Here is a 13,925-nt window from a genome sequence, read left to right as displayed (position 1 = left end):
GTGGCATTTCCAACCACGCTGTGTGTAGGCACAAGGTTACATTCTCAAAGAGTTAATTTAGTGTTTGCCTCAATCTCTCATCTTCTGAGCTTCCTCCAAGGGTTGAGGGCCTCACTAAATAGAGGGGACCTCCTCTTACCACTCGATGGAGAAATATTTTAGCACTCTGTTAAAAGGATGCTTCCTGTTTCTAGATCTGAAATTACAAATGCCCTATAAAGGTGCCACTTCTGAGATGGAGTAATGATGGTACCAGGGTGCTGATCCAGCATCAGTCCGCAGGTATGTGGAAATCAAGGACCCATGCCCTGAGTAACAGCATGATTCTCCATGCAACCACTGTGCCCACACTCAGTAACACACAAATGAAACACATCCCACACACCATGCCAACAGCCCTCCCACATTTGTTTCCCCATCCAAGATGGGAGGTTGCTCTGCCATTGCCCAGGAAGGTGACCTGATAACAGTCCAAAGAAATACACTCTACACATGCAAACCAGGTAAAGATGCATACATTCGAATTGATTTTATTTCAATGTAGTGTTAACCCAACACTCTACCTATTCCTCTAACTGCGTGGCTACATGACAAGAGGACATTCCTGTCCCATTGAAACTTTCACTTATCTTCTCTTACAACTCTTTTGTGATCTTCATCTTAGTGAATTTTAGTGAATGACATTCAACCCACTCGTGTGGCAAGAGTTAACCGTCAATATCAACGTACTGGTGTTTCCATTAAGAGGACTAAGAGTCTTTTGCATCAAACCAAGCATAATGAAGATGCTTCCAACAAGTGTTATCAGAGCATGCAGGAAGGGCACATGAGATGGCTATGGAGCTTACTCGAAAATCCTTCAGGACCCATCCTTCTCAAAGACTGCTCTCAAGATGCCTGTGTTTGTCTGCTTGCCTGCTGTATGTGCCCATTCTGATGAATATGAACATTTTTGTTTGTTTAAAGATGTCGGATCATAGGAGGATTTGGAGTTGGCAAAGCACATGGTGTCTGCAAAAAAACCCACTGCACTGAGACGCTCAACTCTAGTACCACCAACTCTAGGAATTCATGGTGCGATCTCATGCATGGCCATCTGATTTGGACGTCTGCAAACAGACTTGATTGGACCAGAAGATTTCTAAGGCCCTTTTGGCTCAACAAAGAGAGGATCCTTCTCAATGTCAGTCTCATTGGATAAATATTTGAGCTCCTCAGAAGTGTGTGCCAGTGGTAAGGGCTGCATTTCATTCATCTTTTTGGACCCCTACACCCAGCAGAGACATTAGCCAAAACTGGTAAGTGATTTTAAATGATGCTTATGAAGTGAATGTAGGTGTGCAGATGTTTGTAGAATGTAAAAAGGATGCTCTAAATGTCCATGAGCCCCGGGTGTAAGAAAGATTTTAACCTTTGTAATAAACTCCTTAATTCAGCTAATTACTGTGTGTTTGCTCTTTATCCTGGGGGAGGGGAAAATAAAGAAACAACCTGGTTATTCAAAAGTCTCAGGTAATAGAGACTTCACTCCGTGCTGTGTAAAATCTCAAATACTGCTGTTGAAAAGATTGACCTTCTCTCAGACCTTTCTAAATAAAAACTTCTCTTTAGGTAAACTCTATCCAGACATCACGTTTAGCAGATTTCTCAGTGTGTACTGGCACCCCTTGTGTAATAGTCAGCAGAACAGTGATTTTCGTCATTGGTAAAAAGACTGGTGGTCTGTCCTTGGTGGACGTGGCCCCAGTTGCTCACATTCCTCCAGGTCCAGGCTCCTGCCATAGCATACAGGTCAGGAAGTACATCGCACTTCTCACTCTTGAAAACATGAACCAGACAACCAGAACTGAGCCAACATTCTGCAAGTGAGATTCCTGTGAGGCCAGCACTTCTGATGCTAACCCAATTCTACATGGGCCAAGCACCCTCTCCTAATCCCTGTCCCACCTCCTCATCTATACTTTGGATCTCAACCTCTCCCACTCCTCAGTCCCCCTCTCACTTCTATTGCCTCTCGTATTCATATGTAAAGATATTCAAGTCTTTCCCATCAAGAAAGAAAAAATCTCTCCATCTCTCTCACTCCACTCACTATAGACACTGTCCTGTTCTCCCCTTTCCGTTGCAAGGCAGCATCTTAAAGACGTGTACCCTGTGGTCCTACTCCCTTACCACCTGTTTTGCTCCCATCCACTGTTTCCCCTGAAGTTGCTCTCCTGGAGGCCACAGATGACTTCCTTGTGGCTGGATCCTATGGCCCCTTGGCAATCCTCATTTTGGCCAACCTCTTCTGCAGCATTGGAGAAGTTGTCTTCTGCCTGGTTTCTTGTTCTTTGACTCTTTGGGCTAATTCTTCTCAATTTCATTCATAAGGTCTTCATTCTCCAAAACTCCTTTCAAGTGTATGTGGTCTTAGAGTTATGCCCTTACTCTGGCATTTATATCTCACCATGGACAATTTTAGCATCTCACCTACAATCACAGCTTTAGTAATCATCTATATTCTGCTGACTCCTAATTTGTATCTCCAACTTGAACTTCTGCTTTGAGCTGCACATCCAACAGCCTCTTGGACATCTCCATTTGGATGTCCCATGCAACCTCAAATTCAACCTATGCAATACTGATGACTATATATGACCCCAATACCCCTGGTTCCCCTCCGTCTGACTCCCTATCCCAATGGATGGCTTTACCATCCAGTCTAGAGCTCTCCTTCACCCCACATTCACTAACCATGTCTCTTATTCCCGCGCTTTTCCCTTGATTCCTCATCTCTCCACACCTGCTCTGGTTCCTGTCCTTCTTCACATGGATTATTGCAATGACTTCCTGAAACAGGTCTTGGTATCTCCAATATTGCACCCTTTCCAATCTCATTCTCTATGCCAGTGCCATAGTAGTCTTCCACGCATGCAATTCTCATTGAGTCATTCACCGCTTAATATATACCAATGATTTTCCACTGCCTTAAGTAAAACATCCAAACTCTTCAGTATACCATATCAGACCACTCACGACCTGGCTCTTATCTAGTGTCGTCTGTCTAGACTAGACTACTATTTCATCTCGATCAACATCCCTTTATACCCCACCTTTCTATCTTTCTCTCTCTCTCTACCTCTCTCTCTCTCTCCGTCTCTGTCTCTCTCTCTCTCTCTCATACACACACACACACACACACACACACACACAATGCTTTCATCAGTCTTCAATACTTGTATTGGCTCCCTCACCCTTGTGATTTTGCACATGCCTTTTCCTCTATCTAGAACATCATATCCCCCAACACATTTGTCTGAATAATCCTCGCCCATCTTTCTGAGCTCAGCTCAGAGGATCCCTCCTATGGAGTAATGGTCCCTTCTTCTTTCTCCCACCCTTAAGCCCAGGAAAGAGACTTAGGCTCAGTGACCCTAGAATTTCCTGCCTTTGCCTCTGTCATGGCACCTACCACTCTGAATTTCAGGATTTTCTCAGGATCTCCCCATCTCCTGAGACCATGAGCTGCATGAGAACAGGGGCCAGGTCTGTAGCAGACACTGTCCACACTTTGCCCAGATATCCTCAAATCCCTTTTACTCGGATCCTCTGGGGCCATGCCCTGGCTTCAATTGTCTATACATGTGACTCTCTTTGGAAGAATTTCCCTGAGCAGCTGGAGCCACTTTGCCCACAAGTGAAGAGAGCAGGGCATGCCTAGTTTATGTCCCCTAAGTAAAGGGGCCTTAGCCAGCAACTGATTTGTGCAGGAGCATGGAATCCAAGCCCTGTTGGCTAAGAGCAGGGCAACCATTCTGCAGAGCTGTACCTTATTCTTCTGTTTTCCCTGAGAACAGAAGTTATATCCTGTTTGCCATCTTCCTTCCTCTTGCCTGGCCTGGAAAAGGTAGCAACTGGGATCAGGATTAACATTACCACTCTACCCTTCTGTCCTGGTGCCGAGGCCCAAACAACATCTTAGAGCTCATAGAGTGACAAATGTACCAAAATGGGGTCCCACATATCGAAATATTGTCTAGAGCCAAGGGACTTACTTATGGCAAAGAAAGTGAGACATTGGGCACATGCCAATGGGACCTACTGGTCAAACTACATCCGGAAGCTAGCACAGAGCATGATAACAGCATCTTGAAAATATAGCTAAGATGCTAGATTGGAGATGACACCCGTTGAGGTTGGGGTATGGTGTTAAGTCCTCAATGGTAGAATGCATGGATCCAGGAAAAAAAGTTTGAAAGTAGGAGTGACCTTATTAACCATCACCTCCAAAAATTCACAAGGAAATTTCTGATTTCATCCCCCCAACTTTAGGTTCTGTGGGTCTAGAGGCCCCAGTTACCAGGGGGAAGACATTTCCACTGGGAGACACAGTAAAAGTCACATTTAACTTAAAGCTACAGTTGCTGCCCAGTCGTTTTGGGTTCTTTCTAACAGCAAATCAGCAGGAAAATTACAGTGTTACCTTCCTGGCCAGAGTAATTGACCTTGATCGTCATGATGAAGTAGGGCTTCCACTTAATGAGTACAGAGAGGAACATGTTTGACACTCAGGTGATTCACTAGGGCATCTCTTGGTGCTCCTGTGCCCATTTTTAACTGTGCATGGGCAGTTACAGGAACCATGGCCTTAACTGGGCCTAGTAACCACGGGTTCCATCATTTCAGGGATGCGGGTCTTGGTGAGTTCACCAAACAAGCCCCCTAGACCAGCAAGTATGCTTGCTGATGGCGAAGGGAATCTAGCATGGGTGCCAGAGGAAAGAGATGATGAAGATCAGATACTGCCTTGGGACCAACTGCAGCAGTGGGGGCTATAGCTTGTCCCACTAGCTCTCCTCTTATCGGATTTTCCACAGAAATTGAAATCAACCACAATCTTGAAGAATCCATGACAGGATGGAGTAAACTTAATGTGAGATGTGAGTAAATCTAAGCAGAGCAAGGGGTAGACCATAGTGGTCTCTGTTAGTGCTCCATCCAACCCTTCAAATCACCTTTTGCTCTTTCCATGTGCCCGTACCCCAGCTTCTGTGTGCTTTTCTTCTAATGCCAGTGCCTACTGCTTTCTTCAGTGCTCTTGACCTGCTGGGATTGCATTTCCTACAAGCAGAGAGAGCCAAAATGCCTGGGAGTTATCATCTTCCTGGAGAGATCTTAGTCAATGACTGACAAGTCCAGGAGTATGAAAGCCCAGCTTCCTTGCCTGTTTGAAACAAAATATGAGCTGCAATTTACACTCTAGAACCCCAGGCAGGATCACCCCAAAGCTGGGACTTCACCAGATATCACATCCCTGTTCCAACCTTTCTTTGCCCACCCGCTTTCTGTTTTCTTCTGGTAGCACTTTAATAAATCACTTGCATATATATAAATTCACATGTCAAGTTCTATTTCTAGGGAGCCCTACCTAGTATAAGGTCTTATTCTTCATTCTACCCCTGCACCTATCCCAGTGCCCAATGTGTATTAGACGTTCAAGAAATATTCGAAAATAAGAGTAGGTAGCATTGCAAATGTTAATACTCCCTTTTTTAAAAAAGATTTTATTTTTCCTTTTTCTCCCAAAGCCCCTCCATACATAGTTGTGTATTTTTAGTTGTGGGTCCTTCTAGTTGTGGCATGTGGGATGCCACCTCAGCATGGCTTGATGAGCAGAGCCATGTTGGCACCCAGGATTCGAACTGGCAAAACCCTGGGCTATCGAAGCAGAGGGCACAAACTTAACCACTCCGCCACGGGGCCGGCCCCCAATACTCCCTGTCTTAATCTCCTTATTAAGGACATTATTGTTCTCTTTATTAGTCTTCCAAAGATTTCTCTAAGGGGATGCTTATTGAACACTCTCTGAACTTCTCAATATATGGTGAAAGTAAATCTTGGCCAAAAAGTAAAGGAGAAAGTTAAGAATAAATCCTCTTGAAATGCAAAATGCTCTTCTGCACTCTTGAGGAAACATGAGCCAGTCCTGGGGAGTCTGCCCCACAGCTGCCCGTGAGCCAAGGGGAAGACCATTGGGATCCAAGATAAGAGTTTGCTGCATTTGCCGCCAGTGGACAGCAAGGTGGGCTCGTTCTGGGTTTAACCTCCCCTCCCAGGCCCTCTCACGGATGAAGAACTGGTGACACACAGCTAAAGCAGGCACTCAGCAAAGGACCTGGATTGACAGGCTAAGGGAATCTGTAAATCAGGAGGGACTTTGAAGCCAAGGATGGGGAAGTCATTTGGTTTCCTCAAGGGGCTGGACTCAGCCAGGAAGCATCTGATTTTAGCACTATCTTTGATGCCAAGTCCTTTCCAGGTTTATAGCCTAATGAGGATTAGCAATTGAAGTAGCGGTAAGGGCTTTCAAAGATAGAAGACGGGGTGTTTATACGTCTTACAATCCATGTGAACCTTTAACACCATTTCCTGAAATTTGGGTTTGGCTTCCTTTGCAGACTTCTTTGTGAAACCCACTTTGTGGCTGATTCATCCTCCCGGTTCCCTGCTAAGAGGATCTCGATGTTTCTAACAACTGGGGCAAGAGATTGTTGACTTGAGCTGAGCACAATACCTCAAAAGAGGGCAAAAAAAAAAAATGACATTTCACGCAAAGTTAAGATGAGCTAGTCTTTGACCCAAAATAATAAACATGAGAGAACGTCTTCAATATAACCTGCCCCATTATACGGATAGAAACCACTCTGACACCCAGAACACACACCACACCAGGGTCTTTTCATCAAGCAGTTAATCTTGGGACTTAATGGAAGAGCTCAAAGAGGACTGATTTGCTTTCTTTTAATCATTCCAAAGACCTCTGCATGGACTTACCCAGGTGTACAGTACTAGTCCTGCAGGAAACTTAAAGGAGTTAAGAGTGTGAGACCTGGAGTCAGATTGCTGTGTTCAAATCTGGGCTCTAGTAACCTTGGGTAAGTTACTCCCCATGTCTTGATTTCCTTATCTGTAAAGGGTGGGAAATAGTAATAATTTCCTTTAGGAATGTTGTGAGTATGAAATAAGTTAACGCAACTAAAAGCTTTAGAACAGTGCTGGCACATGATAGGTTCCCAATAAACGTTTATCGTTGTGATTAGCTATTCCTTTGACTGCTTATTCAAGATCATGCATGCTAAGTAATAACTGTCAACAGAGACTGTGCCAACAAGCATTCCACTCAGTCATCCCAAGCACCATTTCAACATCGGGGCTGCAAAGGATCATTTGGTTGTATTTGTGTGTATCAGCATAAAGTAAACACTCCCACTGGGGCTTTTGATTGGGTGAATGTCCATGGTACTGAAATCCATTCCTAGCCCAATAGCACGTGTGAGAGCATATTTAACCGTGTTTAAATGTGTGATCATGTAGTTCCTTTTCAATTTACATCGTTTTCTTCTTAGTTGACCAGTTTGGTTCATAAAGCTAATTATATTGACATATATATTTTTTAGAAATGGAGGAAGGGAAGAGGAGAAGGGAGAGGAGGAGGACAAAGACGAGGAAGGCTAATTAAAGCCATTTCTGCCAAAAATGTATAGAGGACAGAATTTATAGCTTAAAACGTCAAAAGAAACTGTTCTATTATCACCCTAAAAGATACATGTTTATAATTTTTAAGTAGTCAATGTCAAGTAGCTACATGTTCTCAATTATTTCTTGTTCATTAGACTTAATAAAAATCATAAGGGCAAGTTGTTGTTTCTCAAATGGTATGTCTTTTTCTAATAGCTAAATTATATTGAGTAACACTTGAGTAAATAAAGAAACAGTCTATTTGGACCCGAGTGATGTATGGAGCTTTAACATGTCGTCCACCCACTTGGAAGCCATCCTTTCTTGGAATCTCTGCAGAGTCCTGCTTGTCCAAGTTTTCCCTCCTTCAACAGTTAGATAGGATTTACCCAGCTTATATATAAATTCCATGGAAAGGTTCTCTAACTAATATAATCTTGAACAGAACTTTATGAAGTTGACAAAAGACTTCATTGGAAACAATTGAACCCCTACGCTGGAATGAAGACTATACGCAGCCAACTCTGCAGGAATAGGTGACCTCCAATGATCCCTTCCTTGTGACATTCACGCCTCCATGTAAGCCCCTTCCTTTGAGTGTGGGCAGGACCTGTGACTTTCTTCTCACAACTAGAATGTGGCAAATGTGACAATTTGTCACTCCCATGATTATGTTACGTAAGACTTCACCTTGTGCTGGCTGCCTCACTTCCACTCTCCTGCTGTCCTTCAAGAAGTAATGTACCATGTTGTGAACTTCCTGTGGAGAGGATTGTGTGTCAGGGGACTGTGGGTGGCCTTGCAAGCTGTGGACACCCTCTGGTCAACAATCAACCCTTGATCTTACAACCACAAGGAAATGAATTCTGCCGACAACCTGAGAGAGCTTGAAAGTGAATTCCTCTCGCTCACAGCATTCAGATGAGACCTCAGCCCTGGTCATCACCTTCACTGCAGCCTGGTAAGACCCCAAAGCAGAAAACCCAGCCACATCCTACCCAATATCCTGGCTGATGGAAACTGTGAGGTCATAAACATAGAGTATTTTCAGCTGATAAGTTTACAGTAATTTGTTACACAGCAATCAGTAACCAGGACACATATTATGAAGACTCAGATATGTAAAAATGTAATTGTGCTATGTCTCTGCAACTGAACTCAGCCTCCATTTCAATGGATGATTGAAAATAAAAACTCAATTCAAGGAAATTCGTCACTTCCAATCTAGAGCTCAACTTGCTGGGGTAAGAAGTTATCCAAATGCAGGGTTCCCTCCTGCTCCTTCTCTTCTCCCAGTCTTTGTAGCAATGTTCTAGGGGCGGGGATGGGAATATACGCTTGATTCAGGACAGGCTGCTAAAGGTGAAGTCTGGCCTCTAGCCATTGCTGCTGCCTCAGTCTCAGAGAAGCGACTCCTTATGGTCTTTGGACATTCTATGCTAGCAGCCACCGCTAAAGTCTGTGGTCCCTGCCATGGCCACTGTGGGCATTCTGACCTTATTGTCACTCTGGTCCACCTGGAGGCCTGTCCTCAGGGGATGTGTGAGACCTAGAGACTGCCTTGGACCTTTCCAGCTAAAGACCTCTATCAATCTTAGGTCATCTGCTATCCCAGGGCTGTGTGCTCTGGCCCCATCCTAAGAGGCTTGCAGCATTACCGGACTGTGTCTACTGGGTTCCTTAAACTGCTCAGCATGGTTCTTGCCTCTTTAGGATTTTAACTCTCGGCAGAAGCAGACTGTGGGATGAGGGTCTTCTCAGACACCTACCAACAGCTCTGTTCTGACCTCATTGCCTCCTAAGCACCTTGCTTGTTGAATCCTTATTTTCCTTTGTAAGTAGTTGAAGAGCTGCACTTGCATTGTATTCTGTGTCCTCTCTCCTGCGCCCTGGCTTATTTTATAGTCTCTGTGCTCAGCCCTCAAGCCTTCTTGCTGAAACTCACAATTGCTTTTGTCTCGCAACAAAGCTCAACTCTTGTAAATCAAAAATCCCTTGGTTTTTAGACTGCTCTCTTTACAGTGGATTTCAAGAGCCAGTTTCAGAACTCAAAGTCAAGAATATGGCCTTTATTCTAGACATTTTCATCCCTCCCCTTGAGAGCTGAGAGACAGAAAGCTGCCTGAATACTTGTGGAAAGATAGGAGAAAATGAGAGGAAAACATCAAGGTGATCCTCTGTCCTGCATGGCCGTTTATAACGAGTGATGAGAGCGCAGTGGGCAGATCACGTCCCTCCAAAAATATATGGAAGTCCTAACCCTGGCACCTGTGAATGCAATCTTATTGCAAAATAGGCTCTCTGTAGCTGCCATGAAATTAACATGAAGTCATATTCAATTAGGGTGGGCCCTATTCCAACATGACTGGCATCCTTATAAGAGGAGAAGAAACACAGATACATGGGGAAAACAGCCATGTGATGCTGGAGACAGAGATTGAGCTGATGTACCTACAAGCCAAGAAACACAAGGATTACCTGCATCCTCAGGAACTAGGAAAAGACAAGGAACAAATTCTTTCCTATAACCTTCAGTGAGAGCATGGCCCTGCCAACACCTTGATTTCACATTTCTAGCCTCAGGAACTATGAGAGAATAAATTTCTGTTGTTTGAAGCCACCCAGTTGGTGTAACTTATTTTGGCAGCCCTAGGAAACTAATACAGACAGATGGACAGGGACTGGTTACTCTCATGAAATGACAGCCCACTCCACCTCTCCTCTCTACCACCAGACTTTAAATTCCATGAGCATATCAGTTATCATCCTTCAGACACAAGTGGGCTAACATTCAACCTATCTTGATTTAAGCAAGAAAGAGATTTTGTTGGCTTAAGCAGAAATTCAGGGAATAGATCTGATCAACTTCAGGAACTGCTGGATACAGGTGCTCAAGCAGTGTTTCTGCCACCTTGCAGCTTCATCATTTCTCTTGGTCTTGTCCTTCATCCTTCAAAGGTCAATCCTTCCACTTGGGCTATTGATCTCACTGTTTTGCTCCTTCTTGGATATTGTTTTCCAGCAATTATCCTTACTCTTTCTATGTTCAGCCAATCAATCAACCGAGTAATCAGTTTTTATCCTGAAAGCTCATTTGGCATGAGGCAGTGTTGTAGAGTGGTTAAGAGTATAGGTTATGGAGCCAGTCTTCCTGCCAATTGTTAGCTCTGTGTTGTTGGGAGAATGATTTAACCTCTCTGTGCCTCATTTGTAAAATGTAAATAATAAAAGTAATTACCTCACAGTGTTGCCTGAGAATTAAGTGAATTGAAAGGCATTTAATACATACAACTGAATGAGTTAATATACATTAAATGTAGAGAGCAGGGCCTGACACATAGTAAGCACCTTATATGTGTCCCTATTTATGGAAATAGTGATGTATTACGCAAAGTCCTTTTAAATTAATAGCATAACATTTCAAAGTGAGCCTGTGACACAGACTTGCCATCCCCATAAGTTGTACAAATGAGGAAAGTGAAGCTCCGAGAAGTTTATTATCTTGTCCAAGATGGTCATGCTCACAAAAAGGGTAGCCAAGATTCCAAAATTGGTTTTCTGTTTCCAACTGTGAAGATTTCTCACTACACTTTTCATCTCTTGGTTTACTTTGGCTCTTTCTCCTCTGTCAACCAGCATAACTAAACCTCACTCATCCTAAAAATATCCTTCCCTCAACCTTGCTGGGACCTCAATGTCCCCTGCAGGCCCTAAAGCTTCCATCATCTGGCTCCACTTTTATTTACTAGGATATCATAGAAGTAAGTGGCTGACACTCAATGCTCTCATATTTCCAATCCTGGTTTACTCCATAACCTTTTACAATCTTGTTTTCTTGCCAGCATTCTCCCAAAAATGCTCCAGAGTGTCAAATCAAATGGGCTTCCTCAAGCCCAGCCTTGCTGATCTCTCTGTAGAAGGGAGTCCGTTTTCCATTGGCTCTCCCTTTAAATTCTCTCCGATCCTTGGCTCCCTGGTGTCTTAGTCCATTTGGGCTGCTATAGCAAAATATCATAGACTCAGGGGCTTAAACATCAGACATTTATTTTTCACAATTCTGGAGACTGGAAGTCCCAGGTCAAGGTGCCAGCAAATTGATTCTCGGGGAGCCTCTCCTCCTGGTTTGCAGAGGCTGCCTTCGCTGTGTCCTCCTCATGTGGCCTTTCCTGGGTGCGTATGTGCAGGGGTGGGGGGAAGAACTCTGGTTTCTCCTCTTCTTCTTCTAGGGGTGCTAATCCCATCATGTGGCTCCACCCTCATGGCCTCATCTAACCCTAGTCACCTCCCAAAGACCCCATCTCCAACTACCACCACATGGGCAGTCAGTGCTTCCACATATGAACTTTGGGGCACACAGACATTCAGTCCTTAACACCAGGCTCTGCACCTCTCTCGTCCTCTGCCTGAGATTTTGAAGGATTATGCGATGTATGTGTCCTCCCATCCCTCACCCACCCCACGGCCTTCTCTGGTTAGAACTAGAGGTTCTTACTGCTCCAAAGCAAAGTCATCAGGTCAACCGGAAAGAAAGAAGAAAGATGTCAAGTTCTTAATATCTGGAGGTTTTTTCCTAAGCTATAGCCCAAGGAAGAGATTTTTAAAATACTTGCTTCTCCTAAGAAAGAAAAATACTCTCTTTAGACTAAAAGGAAGAAAAGGAAAGGGAAAGAATTAAATGCATACAGGTCTCTGAAAAGGAACCATGAACCCACCCCAGGACTGGACTCAAGGGGAGGAGGCAAGGAAACCTGTGGTATGTTTGAAGAACCAAGAGTTGAGGAGACGTGGTGGACCCTTGCCACCTGGAGCCCTGGGCACCAAGACAAGTGAGAACAGGCATCCGCATGGAATGCTGAGGCCAAGGGCACAAGGTTGGCTCACAGAGCCCTGACCCCTGATCGAGTGCAGAGAAATCATACATAGCAGCAGACAGTGTCAAAGGAGGGGTGGCTGTCCTGAGGGCAGGGGCACCGGCCGGCCAGAACAGAGACACACCGACGGAACATGCATGCTGCAGAGGAGTCCAATGTCTACAGATGCCAAGCAAGGCCTGATTCCCTGCAGAGATGCCACCATGTTGGTCCCTAGATTGAATGTGCCCCCCTCTGAAGGGAAGTAGAGCGGGGAAAGGAACATGAATTTTCATTGTGTTTACCGTGAATTAGGAAGATTATATTTCTACTCCTTACAGAAAGGGGCCTCCAGGAAGAAAGCAAGTTACATTTCTAGCACAACCAAGGTAATGGATTGAAAAATTCCCACCTATTGCATAAATAGGCCTCTCCTCACCATCGTTAGATTTTTCAGATCCTATTAGTCCTTCAGCCTAATTGTACCTGTTAGAATCTGTAAAACTTAGCAGTAGATCCGAGAGACAAAACCATCAGTGGTAATACATATAAAAAGGGATTTATTACAGGGATTTGAGCCATGCAATTCTGCAAGCTGGTTAAACAGCCCCTTCAAGGCTGTGGGCTTTGTGTCTGGTGCTTAAAGTGCACAAGGGAGGCAATGGGAAGGAAGGGTGGGTATCAGACGGGGGAGAGGGAAGACAAGAGAAACTCACAAGCAGGAAGTGGAATCCAGAACAGACTGGAACTTGTGGGGTCTCTGTTTGGAACACCACCCCTTCACCTCATTGGTGAGGGAGGCATTCCCACCACGGGGTGAGGGGCATGGTCAAACACACAGCACCTGACATGGGACAGACGAGACTGACAGCAGCTTATGAGTCACACGCTCTCACAGCTCGGGAAATGGAGGGCACCACATGCCATGCAGGGCCCCATAGGGGTTCCATCTGGGAACAGAGTGAACTACCAGGGGCTGTGAGAGGCAGGTTTTGTAGTAACAAGAGGAGAGGGCGACCCCTGGTTCCCACAGGAGGATGTGGTTGGTTTGTTTGAATAATTCTGAAGGCCGGCAGAGAATGGAAGCCTGCTACCAGCGATAAGCAGCCCCTGAGCCTGCTCCCTGTGATAGGGAGAGTGTTTAACCAGGGGACCCATCCACAGGAGCACAGTGAGGGAGGGGAATTGCAGTTGGACCATGTGAGGCCCTCCTAGGTTCCCTGAGATGTGAAGGCATACAGAATTTAGGCTTTATACCAGTGTCTTATACCTCTAAGCTGCCAACTTCAGGGGCAGGTGGCGAGGGTGTCCTGCAGGACAAGCTGGCATTCTCCATCATGGAACTAAGTCCACCCCCAGCCCAGGAACTGGAAAGGCAGAGCGAGCATTCAGCAGGAGCTGGCACAGCTGAACCACCCAGCTGAGCCAGTAGATGAGGACAACGTGCACAAGAAGTGATGGTGCCTGGACCCTTTTCTCTGACCTCCCAAGGGCTGAAGGAACATACCTGCTTCTTCTCCTTCACCTTTGAAACCTCATGCAAGTGCCCTGGGGCCACCCTAACACAACCCTATG

The sequence above is a fragment of the Equus caballus genome, chromosome 26 (assembly GCF_041296265.1).
Source record: "Equus caballus isolate H_3958 breed thoroughbred chromosome 26, TB-T2T, whole genome shotgun sequence".
Taxonomy (NCBI): domain Eukaryota; kingdom Metazoa; phylum Chordata; class Mammalia; order Perissodactyla; family Equidae; genus Equus; species Equus caballus.
This window is presented reverse-complemented; position numbering follows the sequence as displayed.